General features: G+C 39.3%; 1 protein-coding gene and 1 long non-coding RNA gene across 5 annotated transcripts in view; one reads left to right on the forward strand and one right to left on the reverse strand.

Moving 5' to 3' along the window:
• LOC115760241 overlaps window positions 1-20,706 on the forward strand; it is a 141,559-nt gene extending 120,853 nt beyond the window's left edge. Inside the window, exon 3 of the long non-coding RNA XR_004017585.1 lies at window positions 20,656-20,706. This is a non-coding gene — a long non-coding RNA (uncharacterized LOC115760241). The remainder of the gene's footprint in view (window positions 1-20,655) is intronic.
• Window positions 1-23,144, reverse strand: part of LOC115760238 (neural-cadherin) — a 120,460-nt gene that overhangs the window by 36,022 nt on the left and 61,294 nt on the right. The window lies entirely within an intron of this gene.

A 23,144-nucleotide genomic window follows, 5' to 3' on the forward strand; every position in this document is an offset into this window, starting at 1 on the left:
ATTTGGTAAGCGGCTTAAAGTTTTTGTGGATTGCACAAAGTTAAGTGCGCTGAACTTTAGCGCCAAAGTAATTAAAGTTTTACCTGGCAAATGGAAGGGTCGCAGAAATTGCAGTCAAAGTACCAAACCGACTCGACTCAAAGCCGCAAGCAGCTGTTGTTGGGTGCAAAGTTGATTAATTTACCTGCAAAGAGATTTGAAAATGGGAACAGACTTAAGTTAGACGGCAAAATTGAAGATGTATAAATTAACATTATAATAAGCTAAGCTAAGTTATAAATATTATACATATATTTTGTTTTGGGAATTTGCAGCTTAACTAGAAACTTTACCAGACTATGATTAACAGTTAGTCCTTTTTGTGCTGTTAAATCTGATGTCAAACATTTGGAATTAAGACATTAAGCTGTTTATTTACACTGACGTGTGTCATAACATTTCTTAGCTGTCACACTTTTTCTTAAGAACATTAAATGCAGTTCTTAATTCGCCTCAACACCAATCTGGCAACATTGTTTGAATATGCATGCCAAAAAAAAAGAATATTATTGCATGCTGTTAACCGTTAACTGTAAACGGCCGCTGTAAGCGGCAATATATGTAAACGTAAACTGCTAACTGGGTGCTGTTGTTGCTGCTGTTGCTGTCGCTGCCTCTGCTTAGATAAGCTGCATCTTATGCAAATGTAATTAAAATGCAGCCGGGCGCCATTTAACAATATTTAATGTTATCTCTCTTTGCGCTCGGTTGTTGCTGTTGGTGTTGTTGTTGCTGCTCAGGATTAGGGGGACTTAGCACACAAATGCACATGTCTGTATATTACATATTTATATATATTGTGTTTGTTTCAAAGGGCAGCACGTTAACGTTGCCATTTTGGGCAGCATACACTTAATGAGCAGCGTCGCAAAGCATTTGCAAGTTTTAATTAAAACAAATTAAAGTTAATTAAATGCATTTTCAGACATCAACAGTCGCCCAGCGTGTCCAGCCGTGAAATTGCTCGCATCTAATGCTATTTACGTACATAACCTAACAAGCCATAGCACAGCTGGCCACACCGGCAGAGCCCGCGCTTCTAACTGCCTCTGACAAATGACTTAATTTGGACGAAGAAAAAAATGGTCACACGTGCAAAGCTCGCTTATGTAGGAGCCACAGATTAGCCAGCACATAACCCCAGCGGCAGCCCATAACCGACATTGGCAACCCTTAAAGGTCTGTTATACATAACAGTTAACCTAAAACGAAGCCCAACAAATCATTCAAACTCAAGCCTAAGCTGATTACAAAGCATTTTTTTTTAGCTGTGCAGTCGCCCTTTTCCCCTACCATTTGGCGCCGTCCATTGTCATATTTGGCACCTTTGTTGTGATTACTTTCAACCTGTTCACCCTGTGCACGACGACCCTAACCTCAATGGCTTGTTTAAGAGTCAGCGAAAATTTCCCTCTTTTGTCAACATTTCAGGAATTTCTCCATCTATTAAAAAAATGCGTAGCATGTTTTTTTTTTCTCTTATTTATTTTTTTAATTAGGCACGGGGAAAATTCTCTACGTTTTTGCTATTCCTCATTTGCTTGAAGCATGCCAAAAGTGTTTTGTGTATTAAAATGAGATTAAATAAGAGAAAAAAAATTGTGTTTTAAATATTGTGTGTATGTCGAGTGCAGGCATTTTTCCACAACATTCAACAAAGCTTGACCACGCTTTTTTCTTTCGTCTTAACTTTACAATGTACAAATTAAATCAACACAACATTTAATTAAAGTTTATTGTTGTACTGTTGATTTAACTTAATTTGATGTATTTCACATTTCATTGTCATATGAAGTGTGACCCTCAACTTTAAAGGTTAAATTGAACGAAATGTTAACCGCAATTTGACAGTTATGACAGATTTTTGACAGCTCTTAAGTGTTATATTTGTTATATGAATAAACTCTATTTGGCTTAAAGTTGAGCTGAATAAAAACGTTGCTCTGACAACAGCCGGCGGGAAACTATGTTTGACACCCAAAAATACAAATACAAATACACCCGATTTTAATTAAGACAATTGTTGTCTACTAATTGAGCTATCTATGCTTGCCCTTTTAAGGGGTTGGGTGCCGCAGCATGCCAGCGTCTCGTGTGGTTAAGACAAACAGCCGCAAACTGAACGAAGGGTATGGGGAAATTGTCATAAAAGGAAATTGTGTGACATGTGCGATTTTTGCTGATGCGATTAATTGATCGCTGTGTGTGTGTGTGTGTGTGCTCGCTAAAGCTAGGCGAGCTGAAGTGTTGTGTAACAGTTCGTTTAAATAAGTGCTGTAAAGTGCTATTCTTTTTATTCTGTTCAAACAAATAAGGACACTTTGCTATTCTTTTATATTTCAATAATTGCATGAGTGCAATTATAATCAAATTTAAATCATAACCATTTTTTTTTTGTACACACTTTCTCTCGCTCACACTTAATTACTTTCGCAAAGTGTCACAAGTGTTGCACGCAATTTCCTGCCAGCCGTAGTATCCTCTTCTGACATACCAACAACAACAGCATCATCATCATGATCATCATCAGCATCCACAGCAGCAGCAGCGGCAGCGGCATTCTCATCGGTTCATGTATTTGTTCAAGTAATTTGCACAAAAAACTCTGCACATTTAACGGAAAATATCAAAATAGTTGCCGCATTGTTGCATTTACAGCACACAACAAAAACAAGTGCAAAAAAGAGCACACACACACACACACACACACAGACATGCTCACGTTGGACGAGAGGCGAAAAAGTCACGTCAACAATCTGGCAACACGTTGCAAGTGGCAACGCGCATTTTTATCGCCGCAATTCTTGTTGTTACATTGTTGCTGTCTTTGTTGGCCGCTGTCCATGTTGCCCCATAATTTGTGCGCGTGCAAACGATAGGGAAGCACATTCGCTTGGGCGTGCCGCTTGCCACGTGCCACTGATTAATTGCCGTTGCCCGCTTGGCTGCCACAAAAGTTGAGCTGTTAAATGTTTAGCAAGCGGGATTCAATTGCATAAAAGTGAAGTACCCGCTGCACACACTGGCGCCCCCTGTGGTCGGCCAGCTGTAACTACTTGTGTTTATCTTACGTGTGCAGTTTTAGTTCATTTGTTTTTCTTATTCTTCTTGTTTTTTTTTTGGCTTGTTATTCTGTTCTATTTCTTTGTACAATGCCAAAGCAACTGCTCCTAGTCACTGTCATATATTTAAATACCCTGTAGCAAGTGCTTGGGAAAAGGGCTGTAACTGGCAGAAGGTGGCGATTGAGACTCGCTTTAGTAAAAATCGATAAATATCGATTTATAGTCAAGGTATATTGAGCACCAATCTGGGTTTGTGTGAGCTAGAGGTGGGAAAACTATGTAGTATGTAAGTTCTCATTTATTGCACACAAAAATAGAGAACTTAAGTCGAGTGCTTGTTACAGGGCATTTCCTAGACGAGAACTCTTATCCAAAGCGCTCTTAATAGTTGTTTTTTTTTTGTGCTGAGGCTGCAGCACTCGACTCGACTCGATTCGACTTGAGCTTGAGTCAAGTTGAGTTGACTCTTGGCTTCTGTTCTTTGTTTGCTGTTGCCGTGTCTAGGGCTGACCTCGTTACAGGCATATCCCTGGCCAACAATTCTCCACGAACAGCACCTGTTCCCCAATGGCAATCAGTGTGCAGTCCTTTCAAAATGAAGGCTCGACAATCAGTGCCTGGCCAGGCCAGGCCAGGACAAGCCAAACATTCAAACTGGATTCAATAAAATATACAACTAGTTACACAGTTCTCTCTTCCAACTGCTTAGACAGGGCTTTTCTTAATTTGTGTGGGCCAATGTTTAGTTTGGTATGAAGCATGCTCCAATTCGCAACAGCAGCTATTCGGGCTGTGCGGAAAATTAAATTAGCTGTTAACTTGCTCCAAACAGAGCTGCCCTGGTGTCCTTGTCCAGTCTCTTGGCTGCCACCCCCCTCTCCTCTCCTCTCGCTCTCTCTCTCTCTCTCTCTCTTTTTTGATTATAAACTTTTTGTGAATTATGCGACTCAATGTGGTCACAAGAATGAGCAAAAAAAAGAAGGAAAAAGTAAAAAGTGAGCCGGAAGATAAAGTCGAAGGAAAGCAAAAGCTAAACTGTGAGCGTCAGATAAAATAATGGTAATAGCCTTTGAGGGTTGTCAGTTGGGAGTTCCATACAATTGCACTCTCCGGCATTGTCTAGCAGCTGTTCGAGCGAGCACAATAAACGTCCGTTGGCTTTTATAATAAAAATAGCGTTCAAAATAGTGCGAATTATATTCTACAAAATACAACAAATAATTAAAAATTTAAGGAAACGAGCTACAGGCAACAGTGCGTATGAAATATATACTTATTTAGTTAAATACAAAATAAGTTCTTGTAACACAGTGCGTATGAAATATTTACGTATTTAATTTTATATAAAAAAATGTCTGTTCCACAGTGCGTATGAAATATATACGTATTTAATTTTATATAAACTAAATGCTCGTACCACAGTGCTCATACGCACTGTGGACGCATTTAATTTGATATAAAATAAACCACAGTGCGTACGAAATGTATACGTGTTTAATTTGATGAAGCCACAAAGAAATGTGGCTCCATGAGCTTCATAAGCAAACTTAGTTTAAGCTTATTCCTTTTATTGTGCACACCCACCGCGTTCCCACCACCCTTAGCTGGTCAAACAATTGCGCCGCTCGACATTCAAGACATTTAAACTTGTTCTGAGCTCAAGCTCAGGACTAGATGGGGTGGGGGAGGGGTGTTTTGCTGGAGGAGAGGTTGGCAAGTTCGCCAAGGGGCGAGCACTTGAGCTCAATTGTGCAAGCGTTGACAATGCGAATTACAAACACAGAGGACGGCAACCACAGCAACAACAACAACAACAGCAACAACAACAACAACAACAACAACAACAGCAACAACAACATCAACAACAACAACAACAATAACAACAGCAGCAGCAGCAACAACCGCAACAATAAGCAAAAGAAATAGCTCGTCTTAGCTCTGGCCACAATGGACAAACAATTTAGCGACAAACTTAACGAACTTGACGAAACTGACGTTCGCACTGAACGACGCGCTACATTTGAAATCCAAATTGGACAGCTGACGTCACAAAACGCTGATCGATAAGTTCTTCTGCGGCTGTTTTTCGTTTCTTTTATCACTTTTTGCTAAAGTCCTTACAAAAAACTAGAGATAAAAAAAATGCTTGCAATAAAAACTATTCGCACGGGTCAAAAAGTTTTATTTTTATATTTTTGCTGTTGTTTTTTTTTTGTTTTGGTTTTTTTTTTTTTTTTTTGACGAAAGGTTAAACTTGATTATTGAACAAACGGTAAATCTTCGCGTACCCATAAAATGCTGGCAAAAGTTTTGGGCACATGTATTTTATCATTTTATGGCAGCAAAGGAAAAAAAAAGTTGTATAACTCTACACTCTGTTGACAAAGCCAAAAAGAGTATATTGATTTTATGCGAAATTATTTTTGCTTTTATATGGACATGAAAGAGATTCTTCAGCAAACTCTGAGCACGCCCACTAGGGGCGGCAAGAACGAGATAATCCAATTGAAAGGAATGTCTATTTTCCTTTCTTACATCATGTGTGAGTGTGTGTTTTGCTCGTTTTTCTTATCGCTTGGCTTTTGATTTTACAGTTTATTGATTTTGCATTTATTAGTTTGCATTTAGAGTTTTCTTTTGCCTTGTCATCTTTTTTTGTGGCATTGAACTAGACACAAACACACACACGCACACACACACACACGCACACGCACGCACACTTGCGCACGCATGAGTTGCATCTTTAATTGCATTTTTAATTAGTTTGTCGTATGCAATTGCATAATGACTTAATTAAAGTTGTTCGCACTGTGTGCAGATAATTAATGCAAAATCCTTAACACGCACTAACAATTCCAAGTTTTTGCCAGGTTGTCTAGCGAGCGGGCCAGGGCGGGGAAGAGACGCGGGATGCTTAATAATCAAGTTGAGCCGTGGAAAAACTTTTGCGTTATTATCAGCTGCCGCATAACGGGAAACATAATGCATACTGGCACGCCCCCTCACACAGTGCAATAGTCGCCCCTTGACTTCTGCTGCCTGCTATGCAATGCATCTTAATGAGCGGCAAAAGTTGGGCCAGTCGGACGGCGGCGGGCGTAAAGGTGCAAGGATGCAAAGGGGCAAAGGGGTTTGCCCTTTGCATAGGCCGCCCGAGAACCCACTCAGGCATAAGTTCTAACACCTTCCGCCCGACTCCCCTCTCCCGCGCCGCCAAACACCCCAAAAGCACGCCTAAGTAGCTCTTAAGCGGCTTTAAGTTGCCGTGAAAATTGTTCAGGCAAAAGTTGAGATAACTTTTTTATTTTATTTTTCATTTTATCTTATTTTATTTTATCAAGTCTTTTCAATTTCTTTGATCAATTAGAGGGCAGACAAAAAACACTCTGTATATATATATATATATACATATATATATATATATATATACATATATATATTTCTATAGGTCTGTTAAAGGTGTTGGGCTGTCTGGGTGCGACTGCTGTCGCCCTAGTTGACATGATAATGAACATTTTTATCTTTGTGCTGGTGATAAAGGTCGCGTTCGTGACAGCTGCCCCGTGCTAATAAAGAAGCGCACAGATTGCAATAACAATAAACGGTTGGGGCGAGTGAGGCAATTAAATTAAAGCGAATGCTAGTCAGCTAAAATACCCTATAAACGACTGGTTGTCAATTTAAAGCAGACTAACTATTTTGAAGAAAAAATTATCAATAACTGTTAGCTTAACATTCGTCCAGCTTAGAGTTTAATAGCATTTGCTTGTGCCAAATATTTAAAGCAGTGTTAATAATTGCAATAGTAACAAAATGTGAGAAATGTCGACATTTATCATAACACTTATATGTTATGTTTACTACAGTAAAATGTAAAGGATTAGCGATTCTGTCAATGTTAAAGTAACAGGCATTTCAACGTTAACAGTCTCGTAACATTTGCAGTGTTAACATTTGATTGTAAAATACATTGCTGAACGGTCTTTTAACATTTGCAGTGTTAGCATTGGAATTTAACAGTATTTGAATGCTTGACAATCATTTCGAAATCTTAACACTTTTGTAACATTTATCAATGTTAACATATCAATGCAGCACTCATCTTAACAGCTCACACAATCAATATACCCCTTAAAATCCTTTGAAATATTTGAATTTTAAATGAACCCTCGTTGGCTGTCGTGTATATATGCATGCTGCTGTCTTGGCAGCATGTGATAATTGCCAAGTTATTGCATGAAATGGATACTGTGCTTTTAACTAAGACAGCCCGTGGTCGGGCGGTAGCTGAAGGGGCGGAGCGACGTTGTCAAGGCAGACAAAGCGATGGAGGAGCCTGGTCAGTGGTGTCGACTAATTGTAATGAATTTTTCAATTTTTGCCTCACGCCGTGGCAGAGTGGTAGGAGCCAAGGCAGGAAGGATGTTTGCCGTGGCCAAGCCTGATGAATGATGCCACACACTCGTCGCTGTCATTCATCACAGCAGGCGCTGTCGCTGGCGCTGACGCTGTAGCTGGAGCTGGAGCTGGCGCTGATGTTGATGCTGACGCTGACAGCGCAGCCAGCTGCAACGCTGACACGCGCTTTTTGCGGTCAAAGTAAGACACACGCTTTATGCTGTCTGTGTGTGTGGGTGTGAGTGCAGCAGAGCTGCGTGCGCGTTCGCATTTGCGGTTGACTTCAATGGCATTTGATGAAAAATTAACGCAGTAAGAGAAAGGAAAAAAAAGGGAAGCAGGGAAAGAGCGAGAGAGAGAGAGAGAGAGAGTGATAGAGATGGCGAAAATGCGGTCTACAAGCTTAAATTAAGCTTCCCGCATTGTGCTTATGTACTTGAGAGCTCAAGGCCTTGTAAAGAAGGCCTAGAGAACATAATTGCTGCTTTGAACCTTTAAAAGAAAATGTATTTATTTATTGACAGATTCATAACCTATTTCAAAATTTAAGCAACAATTATGCTTAGATGTTTGGATATAAATAATTAAACGGATATGCTCATAACTTGACCTCTGTCTGCCTAACTGTCTGTTTGGGCTCAAAGCTTCCAGAAGCTAGAAACTGTTCATAATATTTCAGATTTAATCAGCTGCAGTACAAAAATACATCAAAACATTAAAAAAATCTAATTGATTTTAAATGTTGCATTTAATTGATATTTAAATAATGCTAATTTGTGGAAGTGTCAATTTCCTAAGGTTTACTGTGGGGATTTTGTCGCCTCTATACACACACACTCCCCCTCTCTCTCTATCGTTCTCTCTCTCTTTTACTCATTGTCTGTACACATAGCCAATATTGGTTTCGGTTTGCCTTTATGCCAGTTGATCCGTCGACATTTTGGTTGCCTAACCTTGCCAATAGAGAAATTCAATTACTTGAGCGCCACCTAGCGTGCTGTTATTCTGCCTGTTATTGTTGTTGTTTTGATGCATTGTTTTTCCTATTTTAAGTGCAAATGCAATCTAATTAAGGCTCACACGCACACAAACATACACATGCACATTCGTATTTGACTGCAAATAGTTTGCTCAATTCGATGCCAATTGGCAGATTTGTCAGTGGTTCGCGCGGCAAGGGCTTAGTAGCGTGTGCGCTGCCATGGACGTTATCTGTTTGTGACGTGCAAATAGCCTACAAATTGAAATAGCTAAGCAACAAATTTCATTGTGGTTTCAGTGCACTGTATTTCATGTTTGTAGGTGAAGGTCTCGTAACTGTTAGAAAATTGATTGTTACAAACGGACTTTAAAAGCGCGCTAGATAAAAATTCGTTTAAGGAAAGTGCTAGATAATTAGCATAGCATGACATTTTATATTCAAATTGGTCTTGGTCTAACATAACTCTGCGCTAAGCTATGTTAACACCGTTTATTGAAAATTGATTATTTAAAAAAATATTGAAATTTCAATACGGACTTTACAATATCAAAAGCTGTTTATGTTAAACTTTACAGTTGATCGCGCTGTTAATCTAACATAACTTTGTGCTGGGCATTATCATAGAGTTGATAGCAGAACCCAACAATCGAAATGGAAATGAAAAAGCATAAACATTTCAAATTGTTATTTTGTGGATGGAGCTGTTACACATAACAGCCTTAAGTGCTATATTGAATATAGCATTGGCATGTTAACATGATTTTTAAATATTTATGTTATGTTTCATGTGCTAAAGCTCTGTTATCAGCTATCTTACATTGTGGATAATTGAAATGCGAACTCAAATTTAATTTCGCATTGTTTGCAATCCGAAGCGGAAATTCAAATTCAAATTTGCAATGCCAATCATTTAAGCATGTATACGCTGAATTCATGCCCATTCCATAAGCTCAGCAGCCCGCTGTTGCCATGTCATCCGCTCCTCCTTTGTGACTGCTCCTATTTCGTTGCATATTAACGCTGTAACAGTATATGTATCTCTCTCTGTGTGTGTGTGTGTGTGTGTGTGTTACCGCCGCATGTTGCACTGTGGCAATTTCTCTGTGTATAGTTTTCCAATTAGGCGAAAAAACAAAACGCGGGCAGCGAGAGAGAAAGCAAAGCTTGAACGCTGCCGTTGCTGTTGTCATCTTCGTTTATGGCTGCCACAAATGGCGCAACAACAACGACAACAGCAACAACAAAAACAGCTGCAGCAGTAGCAATAAGTATAAAATTGCAGTGACAAGCAGTTGAAATAAAATTGGGCACTAGAAAAACTCAAAACTGGCAACTGCAAACTGCAAACAGAAACAAGCGAAGATTGCTCTAATCTAGAGCGCACATTTCGCAGTTATCCTGTAAAACAAACATTTGCTTAACGATGTTCACATACATACACACATTCATACACACATATATACACATGCGTGTATACACAGCCTCTGTGCTTCTTCCTTTAGACACATGCGATGGAAAATTTATGCACAAAATAATAATAATTAATACTAATTTAATTTTCTTATGGAGGAAATTTTAATATGGGCATATTCCAATAAAAAAGGTTGCCTGATATCGATAAATATCGATTTTTATCGAATTTTAAAGCCATTGCAAGATATACCCAAAGAAAAACTTGTTTTCCTTACGAATATCCCAATTTTTCCAATTTAAAGTATTTAGCTCTTATAGTCTGTTAAACGAACAGACTCTGCTTGTTATTCTGATCATCATGATATATTGTTATATTTTATAGTGTCGAATATGATATACCCTCTTATTTTCATTCATATTTCTGAAGTACAGGGTATAAGAACTGAAACTGCAAATACAACTGGACCTGAACTGGTCGTCGGTTGCCTTCTTCTAGAAGATGTTGGTGTTGGGTTTGTTGGGGAGGAGGCTTAGGTAAAGAGTATCATTGCACCCATTCACACCCTGCATACCCGCCCTGCTGTCTGCTTAAGATATGCATGGTGTGTGCTCATTTGCACATTTCCGTTCCGTTCGTTTCGTTTTTGGTGTCGTTTCGCACAGCGGAAGTTGCGAATGTTGCCAAACTGAGAAACTGCAACGTTGACAATTTCTTTTCGCCTTTGCGAGGTAAAGTGCAGGGACTGCCCCCCGGCCCCTGACTGAAACCCCGCCAGTAAACGGCATCTTGTCGCCGGATGTGAATTTATGCGTATTCAGCTTGAAGAAGCAGCAGAAGAAACAGCACAAAAAATATAGAAGAAGAAGCAAGACGAAAAAAGTGGAATTGCTTTCAGTTCGTGTTACTCAGCTGATTTGTGTCCGCCTTTGGTGCAAATTAATTGCGCAGACAGGCGGAGCAGACAAGCAACGGGCAACTGCTTACTGCTTACTGCTAACTGCAACTGCAACTGCAACTGCGACTGTGACTACAAAAAAAAAAAGGAATCCTTGCGCAAGCTGCTTGCAACAGCCAAGCGGACAGCGGGACATATTTTGTGCTCTGCTTTTTTGTATACCCTGAAAAAACGGGGTATGTTAATTTGTTTACGGGAGACTTACGGAAGTCTATTAGGTATATGTTTATATATAAATTCTTGTTCCGTGTGAACAGTTGAGTCATCTGTCCTCTTGACGTCACACTATCAAGGGCTTGCATGCATATGCGTTTACACGGTAACTTTAACAGCAGATCTTGTTAATATTGAGCATTCTGTTAGGCATTATGTTAAGTATTATGTTAAGAACTATGTTAAACATTATGTTTAGCATTATGTTAAACATTATTTTAAGCCTTAAGTAAAGGCCGACAGTCTGTTAAAGAACAATAAGAGCCTAATAGCCGTGCAGATAACAACAGACATCCTTTCACTTAGGAAAACTAGTCTCTCTATGTCTGTAACTTTTTATTGCAGCTAATAAAGAGTAAGGCGTTTAGCTGGACATTCAGCTTAATAGTAGCACATTCTACAGCAAGCAAAGAGTATTTAAACTACGGCTACATGCAGCCAGCAGCTTCTTCTTCCTTTTACTTGTTTTCCTTTTCAGATGGCATCTAAATTATTGCGCTGTTTGCTTTGTGCCGTGTTGATTGTTGCTTAATTGAAAATTAGAAAATGATTTCCAAAAATGGCTGGCGACAGTTTTTTTGTTTATCAAATTAATTGAAGAATTAAAGTGAATAATTTGCGAGGCATTTCGAGGCACATTGAGACATTTCCCAATCTTAAAAAAAGTTAGGTGAATGTGGACAAATGTTTGATTTATTTGCTGCGCAAAAAAGAGTTGAAGGGGCTTGTCAGACAAGAGATTCCATTTCCCCTTCTCTCGCATCGCCTGCTCTGAAGGCCGACACATAAATCACGTCCTTTCACTATGCGCACAATAAAATGTATCAAATGTATAAAATGTAATTTATAATTGTAATTTCCTATTTATGTGCATAAAGGAAATGCGCGCCGCTTCTTCAAGTGGGCAGCGACCAATTACTTAAGCCAAACGCAGGCAGTTTGAGGGCTGCCCATAAATCTATGCCAAGCGTGAAAGCAGTTTATATAGTACATAATTTAAATAGGTGCAGAATGGATTAGAAATTAATATATGTTCAGTATTAATTTAAAAATTATGAAATTTCCAACTAAACTCTGGCAGTTCACAAATTATGCATCGTTGGTTTAATTAAAACTTTACAGTCGAGTGGATACGAATTATTTTTGCCGTTCACTGTTGACAGTTGACTGCATGCCTGAACGTTTGCGATAATGTTAGTCTAAATACAAATATATATGCACATATAACACACACACACACACACATAATTTGTGGGCCACTCTGAAAAGTAGGCAACACCTGCGAGAATTTCACATGCCTTGTTTTCAAATTTCGATTTGCGCATAACAAATTTCCTGGTAGCTGGCGCTGATTTGTTGCTTTCGCTGTGCATGATGATGCAACTATGTAATCCACGTGAAGCGAATGGGGAACTCAATTGAGTGCATTATACGCTAGCGATATGTATTATGTAGAGCCTGGTTTATCCAGTGCGCGCTCTGCAGGTGTTTTGCAATATCTCGTGTGCCAGCTGATTGTGTATCACCTGCTGATTCTGTTTGGCATTTGAATTGTGTTAGTAATTCCATTTAACGTAGTCCTTCCTTCAATCGCAATGCAAACAAATTTACGTGCAGCTCAAAGGCTCAAATCTTGATTGAAAATTGACTGACAAATGTGTTTTGGAATGCCATTGTTGTTATTGTTTGCTTATTTACACTGGGATATAAGCACGTTTCAATGGCATTTGTCCAACACGGACAACAGCTTACATACGCGTAACAGTCAACACACAGCACAGCTTAACATAAGCTGTTAACAGTTTATGCACAAATAACAGACGACAACATACGGCTCGGCTGAACATAAGCTGTTAACACTTTAATTATTGTTTTTTTTTTTAACTTCTTGTTGTCGCTGTTATTTTTGTTAGCTGGCAATTGCCTGTTCCGCTTGTTATACACTTTTTATTTCCCCCGCGCCCTGCTCTTAATGACTTTTTAAACTGTTCATAATTTACCCTAATGAGTTCCGCTGCGACGACCTTCAAGAAACCACGAAGCTAAGCGGGCCAAGATAACAAAATGCATAAGTCTTAAGTGGGCTGAGGCAGATATACGCACTACATTCTCTTTGTTTAACAGAGCAGCTATGACAAGACATGCTCTTAAGTTAAGGCCCCAACTGTTATACAAAATTTGAGAATTTATAGCACAAAAGCTCGGCCAAAACACAGGTTAATATAAAATACCAATTCGCTGGGCATTGGGATATTAAGTATATGGCATTTGTGCTTTTGGAAAGTTATACCCATTATCTTTCCGAAAAGCTATAGTCAAACTTCGAGATCAGTTAATAGGTTTTCGGGTTCATAGGGAATTTATAAGTCCTGCCGCAGTTAGGAAAACTATACGAATGTATAAGTATAAGTTATAAGTATAGCCTATAGATGTTCCAAGTGCGACAGGACTTATAAATTCCCTTTGAATTTACTAATAATTTACTTATACGTGTCGAAAATACATTTTTATAAGGGCAGAATGACTTTTAAATTCTTATAAAATCAGCTTAAAAAAAACAACTTACACCCTCTTCTAAAATTTCGTTGGCTTTAACATATAAGACTCTGGAAAAGCAAAGCTTAATACTTATACAGTCGATTTGTAGCATAGAAGGACTTATAAATTCTATTCGAGTTCATTTTCGGGTATCTGATTGCACGGAAAAGCTCTTTTGCAAATGAAAGCATTCAGAGTATTTTTTTTTACGTATACAATGTAATATACTTATATTTTATAAGCACGAATGTGAGTGCCTTGCTTCTACACAAATGCTTTTGCAACATAAAAATAGAAGACACAAAAGCTTGCAGGGACATTTTTAACTTATACAATGAAATATATGTATAAGTACTTTTTAGAAGCATACGAATACGAATGTGTTGCTTATACACAAATGCTTTTGGGCATTTTATTATAAGACATTTAATAAAGTTGTACTAAAAGCTTATTAGCTTATAAATGAAAAATGTATAAGAGCCACTGTATAAGAGAAACTGTATAGAAGTGCAATAAATGCATAAAAAGCGTTGCTATACAGTTTTAATAAAAGAGTTGCTATAAATGATGTTTTGCTTGATTTTATAGTCAGAAATATCAAAGCTTTTGACGAACAGTTGAAAGGAAAGTTGAGTAAATTTTTGTGTAGAGTTGCTGTTGTTGAAATTGTTGAGAGTATAAAACAAAATTTGTAGTTGTTAAATGCAGCTAACGCATATTGTGGAATAATTGTGTCCTGTTTAAGAATCTAGCCTTAGAAATTAAAAAAATATTAATTTTAATAAATATATATAACATTTTGAAAGAATATTCTTGTGAAATTTTAGTGCCAGTTCTTGTAAGTACTTCATCTAGCAGTATAATTTGCATGCTAACTACCTGAGAGATTGCCACGAAATTCTTAAGCCGTACTCGAGAAGCCTTTAGCCAAGAACTTTGTCTAGCTTATGCTGAGTAGGGGGGGAGCTAGGGACTTGAAAAGTTTATTAGCACGCGGCTGGCAGCTGGCAGTTGGCTGGCCAGAGTAGCTCATTAAGCCCGCAAACTCGCTCTTTTTCTGCTCCCCCTCGGTCTTTCTCCTGTCACTTTCTCTCTGGCTGGCTGAAGGAAACCTTAACCAGGATACTTCAAAATTTGCAACTGCTGGCGAAAGCAACGCGCAACACTTTTGACAGCCTTAGCCTCGCGAGTTTTTCGCCTTCGCCTTTACAATGTTAAATGCAAAAATCTGTTGCTTTTTATGTGCAGCTATTTTCATCTTACGCTATATTCGTTTTTTGTTTTTTTTTCTCTTAATTTTATAGCCATGATACCGCACTCAAATGCAGAGGAGGAGCCAGAGCTTCTGATATTGATGATGATGAAATTGCCAAGTTTGGTTTAGGTTTAGTTTCAGTTTTGAGCTTAAGAACTTCCCATAAACACTTGAGCTGTGAAATGTTAATAACATACTTGTCCATGAGAGGGTGTGCGTGTGTGTATGCCAGCCACAAATATGCTGCTTATTAAATGCAGATATTACGCTAGAAAAGTTAAGAACTTTTGATGCATCAAAAGTTGCAAACTACCAAAACATATTTTACAACATTTTTTACGCGTTTGGCGATAAACTGTTATATGAAACTATCTAGAATTGGTTTAAACACTTTTTTTAAGATTTTTGCATAAAAACTTTTTGAAGTGTGTCTCGCACATTTTCGAAAATCCCCTGTCGGAATCTTTATAGTCTATGATTGGTATATAAAATATACTCATTTTCAAAAATATCTGCACACAAATATTTATAAAATCTATCTCTTTCTGTTTCAAAAATGTATATTACACTCTTTAAAGTGAATAGAACAAATTGGTATAAAAAATGGGGAAATTATTTGTACTTTTTGAATGCCTAAGATCTGACCAAACTTTCCCAAATTAAATAATTCTATCTAGCTATGAGCTTACCAGCAATATTATTATAAATTGTATACATTTATTGTAATTAATATACTCAACTAATTAAGGAATATTGGGATATGTATGCAAATATAAAAAGTCTTGTGCCTCTTCAGCAACATGATTCTACGATCATAATTTACTGCATGCTAATGTGTTGAAAAAAATCATAGAAAATGCATTATATACTATTGTATAACACCTTTTCTTAGTTGATTCAAAGAGCTGCAGGATCGAAAGATCCTATTGAAAGATTGTATTTTCGAAGCTCAAAATCAATTGAATTATTTAAAGCGCGGGCATAGCCGGATAATGCGTGCTGCTTGCACATATTTTTGCATAAAATTCAATTGTGAGCTGGTCACACTTTTTGACATGTCGCATAAATTACGTAGTACAGTTTGTAGCTGGATGTTACATGTAATGGACATGTGTGCGTGTGTGTGTGTGTGGCCATAAACAATGGCCAAAAGAGCTGACCCCTAAAAACAGAAACTAACAGACAGACGGACGGACAAACGGGCCCCCACCCGACGCCGCACTTGAAGCACATAAATTACAATGCGCCTGTTGTCTTCATAAGTTTAAAGCGCACTCACACGCCCCCTGTTGGGCGTAGCTGTCAGACACCTGCAGCGGCAGCGAATAATTTTTTTTAAATTTAAAAAAAGGTCAGGCAACTATAACTATATATATATAAATATCGCTTGGGTAATTTCAAGTGGCGTTTAAATCAATCGGTTAAGTTTTTTGCATTTGACACGCCCAAACGGGCCACACAGCTAAATCAGTCAGCTGCTGAGTGTTCGAGGGGAGTGCGGAGGGTGAACAGTTGCTTGTTCGATATTTATGACAAACATGCCGCTGACGGCAGCGCAGCGAGGGTCGCTCTGTGTGTTCTGAAATGATTTCATGCCATGCTTATTCGAAAAAGGAAAATTCAGCTAACAAAATCACGAAATCACATGAGTAAAAGCCAGCAGAGGAATTTCTATAAAAAAAATGACGCACACGCCTTGCGTTACCTGGCTAAAGCCGTGAACTGTGTCTGGGCAGGGCAGGTGCTGTGTGCTGGTGGGCGTGGCTAGGTGCGTGTGTTGTGTGTGCGTCTGGTTTTGACACTTTAACTACGCGCTCGCACTTGCTGTTCGTGTTGTTGCTGTCGCCTGTCATTTTGTGTTTATTTTTAGCTGTGGGTCGTAAATGGCGTCGCCGTCATTGTCAGTTAGCTGCTTAACACGGCGTCTGGCGTTGCCACCTTGTTGTTGTGTATGCGTTTAATTTTGTTGTCGCTGGCACTTGATGCAAAGTGCATTCATAAATATTTGCTCGATTGATTTTAAAACCTCATTTTAATGGCACTTTTATGCATGCATTATGTGTCGATGCGCTTTTTGATTTCGCGCCTAATGTGAATTTCAATTTGCACGCAACGCTGCCCAAATTATTGAAACGGAAGATTTTTTATGGCTTTTTAAACGCAAATCGTGCTAATCCTAAATTGCCATCTATTGGGATGTTTGTGTGCAAGAGCTAATCAAACGGCAAAGTCTTTCGTTATTCAATGTTTTAAATTTAAATGTTACACTTAAAGCTAACGTTTGTGTTACATACAAGATTTAACATGAGCGTTTTCTGTTAACTTCTAACATTTGACATCAGTTAACATACCTGCAATTAGAAGAAAGAGAAGGAATATTTAATAAATATTTGCTGACTGTTAACTAATCAGTTTAAAGAATGTAAAAATAACTTTTTGGGTCGTTTGAAAATGTTTCTGATTTTCAATGTGATTCGAAAGTTAAGACTTATTAAATCTGATCTTAAAGCAGCTGGAAATTGGCAAAGTTTCATTAGAAATGTGACAAGTCAAAGTTCAAGCCTTGCTTCATTGATGTGGAACACGAAAAGAAATACCTAATGGCGGAAATGTATTGCAAACATGAAGCTCAAAAGTGAATCGAAGCGACGTCAATTATATATTTAAGATATATTTATTATATATTTATATCGTATATCGTATATTGTTTGGACTCTCAGTTTAATAAGCCACACATTCTACAAGCTGTGCCATTCTTGCACTTAGCCGGTCCGACCAACCCATTCCCCGAGCAAAGGCTGTCTAAAGCTGCTTATAGGCAGCTGAGCATAATGGGGTGTGGAAAGCGGGGGGTTGTGTGGGGGGAGGCACGGCGCCTGAAAGGACTCGGTAGCAGCAAGGATATGACATTTATTGAGTCGATGGCAACTGCAGCTGCATTTTGACTAAGCCAATAAGCGTTTAAGTAAAAGGCGCAGCCGAGTGCAAGTAAAATAAAAAATGTACCAAATGGGCGTGACTCTTGGGTAAATGCAACGTCTCTTTACCCATCTGCACCGCCTGTGTCTTTATCTCGCAAAGAGTAGGTCTAACTGGCGCATTTACCTTGTTCGCCAGTCAGCTTGTTGCACACGAATTTACTTGAAGATTTTTCTTTGGGGTCCATCCGCCGCTCGGCTCGTCCTTTTGCTCGTCCTCAGCTGTCGTCACGTTTTAGCGCTTTAGTAGCTGCAATTTGGTGGAGCGTGCGGCCGGGCAAAGTGCACACATGTGCACATGTGCAAATAACTTTGACGGTAATGCAAATTAAAGCCAATTTACGAGCTGCTACGTTAAGCCAAACGTAGCCAAATGGAGCTAAACATTTTTCAGCCAGTCGCCCAATTGCATTAGTCAACCCAATTTGCAGCTGACGAGGTGTGAGCTCAATAAATATAATCATGTTAAAGCTAAGCGATGCGTGCGGTTAGCATTGACAATTTTAAGGTCTTACCAACTACGGATATAACGTAAATAGCTTTAGCTAATGTTTTTTAACAACTTATCGATATAGGCATGTAATTCTTTATCGATATTCAATCGTGCTTCCTTGATAGCCCAACAAAATGAGTTCGGCCTGCTTTTTCCTAGACATGAACCCAGATCAGGACTCAAACCTTGGCGAGTCATACATTTAAACCCATGTAGAGGTTATTATATCTATGTCATGAAATGTTTAATGCATAGAAGAAGACATCTCCTACCCCATAGAGTAAATATATTCGCCTGCCTGCTTCTAGTGTTTCAGTTATCTCGCAGCTATCGTCTTGAAACCTTGCATAGGTCCGTCTTTCTGTTCCAGGCAGTACACATGTCTGAACTGATCGGATTGGACCACTTTATCATAAAGTTGCCAAAGGAATTCATCTAACAACATGTAGAAACCAACGACATGCAAGTGTGTCCGTTTGTACGTTATATTTATACAAACGATATTTAAGTGTTTTCATTCTGATAGCTATAGAATATATCTAGCGCCTAATCAAATCTACAAATACAAGTTAGTGCAATCAAGAGATATAGAGAGAGAGAGAGAGAGAGAGAGAGTTTACCCTTTAAGCTAGCGCACATAGGTGTGAACTCAATAAGCTACACATAAACAAACGGCACTCGAGTGCTAGCTTTGGGATCTGGGCAAATAAAAAGTAAACCCTTGGCAAATACAAATACAAACACAAACACAAATATAAATACAAATGGCAGTCACGAGCAAACGAAGGCAAATGGAAATCCTGTCCAGTGTGTGTGTGTGTGTGTGTGTGTGTGTGTGTGTGTGTGTGTGTGTGTGTGTGTGTGTGTGTGTGTGTGTGTGTGTGTGTGTGTGTGTGTGTGTGTGTGTGTGTGTGTGTGTGTGTGTGTGTGTGTGTGTGTGTGTGTGTGTGTGTGTGTGTGTGTGTGTGTGTGTGTGTGTGTGTGTGTGTGTGTGTGTGTGTGTGTGTGTGTGTGTGTGTGTGGTGTGTGTGTGTGTGTGTGTGTGTGTGTGTGTGTGTGTGTGTGTGTGTGTGTGTGTGTGTGTGTGTGTGTGTGTGTGTGTGTGTGTGTGTGTGTGTGTGTGTGTGTGTGTGTGTGTGTGTGTGTGTGTGTGTGTGTGTGTGTGTGTGTGTGTGTGTGTGTGTGTGTGTGTGTGTGTGTGTGTGTGTGTGTGTGTGTGTGTGTGTGTGTGTGTGTGTGTGTGTGTGTGTGTGTGTGTGTGTGTGTGTGTGTGTGTGTGTGTGTGTGTGTGTGTGTGTGTGTGTGTGTGTGTGTGTGTGTGTGTGTGTGTGTGTGTGTGTGTGTGTGTGTGTGTGTGTGTGTGTGTGTGTGTGTGTGTGTGTGTGTGTGTGTTGTGCGGGTCAGTTGCGGTCAGCTGCGAGGGTTGCGAGGGTTGCGAGTCGAAGCCGTTGGCCAGTTTGGTGTCAAAACAACAAATTGTTTTTTAATGCGCCACGCCCCGAACCGTCCCGCCCAGCCGCCAGACAAAGGGCAAATACAAATGCCAATACAAACAGAGATACACACACACACACATACACACGTGCGCGTTTTGGCACGTTCAACAATGGCCAACAGCTTGGGGAGAGGGGCGCGGCATGCCACGGGCAACCAATTTTCGGAGCCTAAACAAAAGCCTCTCTTATTGCATTTCGTTTCAAAGCGGAATTTCTAGACACAACGCCAGTCAAAAGTCACAACAATGGACCATTTACGACCATTGCTCGTGGGGTGTGAGGGTGCTATGGTGTGTGGTGAGAGGGGGAGCGTGGGGCACAGGTGTGAGGGGCAACAGCTTTGTAGCGGCACTTAAAAACGTTTCACAGCAAAGCCCAAAACTAATTGTTAGCCACTTGCCTAAAAAAACAGACAGCCTTTGCCAAAAAAAAAAAATAAATAGTGCGAACAGAAGTTGCCACGTTATGAAATAGTTCGGCGTTGCTCAACACTACCTTATTTTATTTTTGCACCTGGCTGGCGTAAAAAATGTTAGCCTTTTGTTATCTTACTTTTTGAGTGTGTGTGCGTGTGTGTGTATGTGTGTGTGTGTGTGTGTGTGTGGGGGGGAGAGGGGGGGGGGGGCATGGCTGTGGCCCTTTTGTTTAGCTAAAAGCTGTTGCATATTTGCTCGAAATTAAATAGCTTGCCAACACATAATTGACTTGAGGCAGCTAAACGAGATGCAGTTGCTTTCGCTTTAGAGTTTTTTGCCTGTTGCTAAATATGTAAACCTTTTATATGCATATGTATTTTATTATAATATTATATTGTATTTATTTATTACAGAAATATGGACGAGCTTATTCCTGGAATTTAAATATACTACATAAAGCGGAAGCTCCACTCTTTAGGTAAGTGAAACCCTAACAAACTTTTTGCATATTTCTCAATCATTAATGGGAAAAGGAAATTTTTAAAGCTGCAAGAATATTACGTTTTTTTTTTGTCTTTGATCCGTGACCAAGCGTCAAACCGCTAAAAATTACTAAGCGCCTCGGATTACAGACAAGCGAAAACAAAAAACTCTCACACACAATGGCAATTTATGCTCTTTCTAAGCTTTTACGCGCGCAGCATACTAAGCGCAGTACACACATTTCTGGTGAAAAAAAAACAGGGGGGGCAAGGAAAGGGCCACAGATTCGAAGTTTTGTGAAAACAATTTGCTGATGAACTCAATTAAAACAACAACAAAAACAGCCACAAGAACAACAACTTAAGGGAAAGACGCAGCGAACTGTGGCATGCGTTGTTCTTAATTTTTTATTTCGTGAGCCTGGGCATATCTTGCGTATAGCGTTTTTTAATTAAATTTACGTTATTCGAAATGTGCGCAGCGTAAACATGACCCAAGCACGCCCTCTGTTGTAAAACTGTTGTAAATTTTTGCGTTAAATCAAATTATGGAAATTATACGTATTTGCTTATGCCCTACGAAATCGGATGCAAAAGGGGGTCTATAATGCCAATAGGTAAATTGAACTCAAGAGGCATTTCTCTATTTAAATATAGATTAGTTTATCTGTCTGCCAAGTCTGTCTGTCGTTTAGAGCGCATAAGAATTGTAGATTTCAAGTAGGGAATATAAAGTATTGTTTTTTTTTTTTTATATAAACTATTCGTTTTATCTTCTCTAAGAAGAAAGAGAGAGAGAGAGAGAGAGAAAGAGAGTGTTTGTGCAGGGTATCTCGCAGTCGACCCCTCACAACTGGCACATGCTCTGATTTCCCTTTTTAACGTTTCTTGCCAAGCACATTTGCAATTAGGCAATGGAAAGTTCACTAGCAGTTTCTGTTGTTGTCGTTGTTGTTGCTGTTGCAGTTGTGCTGACTTTGGAGAGTCTTGTAGAGTTCGAAAAGAAATGCCAGCTCAAGTTTTGGGCGTAGTTTTGTGGAGCGGGCAATAGAGTTGCCAGGCGCACAAAAACCGGCTATGCATTGCTGACATACGTCAAATGCAAACCCACAGCCATGCCTACACACACACACAGATAGAGAGGGCAAGCGTACAGTGTGCCCAACTTTATGTAAATATCATATGTTGGGCACAGAACCTGGTCCCAGGGACCTGCATGATGGCTGCAGATGCTCTTTGTGCTCAAGAAAGTGCAACTAAAACGCAGTCATGCTGCACAGGATAATCCTAGGGATAATCTACATGCCTGCATCCGCACTCCCCACTACCCTGCACGCCCTTGCACTGCCCTCGTTCTGTGCGCTCCCGCTCCGAGTATAAAGTCAAACAAGGCGGCACACAAAGTGCTCGACTGGGCGCACAGCTCACACATGTTCAATTTTTATGCCAACAATGCGTTTTTTATTGGCTCTCCCAAATGTGTGTGTGGGTGTGTGTGTGTGTGTATTTGGGCAATGGGCGTGGCACAGTTCGACTGCATATTTTCGCGGCCTTTGTTAACAATATTGTTTTTCTTTTTTTTTGCCCAATATTTCTTTTGTTGTTGTTGCTGCTGCTCAGCGATTTTTCTGCAAAATTGAAATGCATTCGCAACTTGGACTTTGAGCGCTTACAATTTGCATTCTATTTTTTTTTCGTTCTTCTGCTTTTTTTTTTATAAATTTTCCGCTGTTTAATGCTAACGTTTGTTGGAGCCGCAAAAGCTGAGCTTATAACTGTTTGCTCAAGCGGTTAAATAGGAAAAATTTTACTTTATTTTCGATAAGATTCCTCTGAAGAGTATACGAGAGGCTGTTAAACGCTAGCTGCAATTATTTTATATTGAAATTTGTGACGAAAAATTATTATGCTCTATGCTTGTACATGCTATTCCATCATTGAAAAAAGATAGGCAAGCCAAAACACAAAATGTTATTTTAAGTATAGGCAGATATTAGCTGGAGAAACGAAAGCTGAGCAAAACTCTCGGTCAGAAAGGCCCGCCCAGAAGATCTCAGCTTTAATCGTATAAGCGGCTTGTGTTCATTCAGATTAGTTTTCATACCAGTGTGGAAAAATGCAGTTGGCCTTAAGTGTTAGAAGCGGCAAGATATTACTCCCTAATGGAGGCAGTGCTGTTTAATGAAAATTGGCAAATGTTTCTGCATTTAATTCCCTTCGGCATTGCGGCAAGTCGCTTAAGCAACACTAAGTGGAACATTTTACACCACTACACAAAAACTACCCAAACAAGCTGACTCGCAATGGTTTCCCGCAAGTGTTGCATAATGCAAACATAGTTGTTTTTTGTTAATGAAAGCAGGCCTAAAGTATATTTTATCAGGTAACCTAAAAAAAACATGCAAGCACAAAAAACGTAT

The sequence above is a fragment of the Drosophila novamexicana genome, unplaced genomic scaffold (genome assembly GCF_003285875.2).
Source record: "Drosophila novamexicana strain 15010-1031.04,08,12 unplaced genomic scaffold, DnovRS2.1 tig00000387-arrow-pilon, whole genome shotgun sequence".
Lineage (NCBI taxonomy): Eukaryota > Metazoa > Arthropoda > Insecta > Diptera > Drosophilidae > Drosophila > Drosophila novamexicana.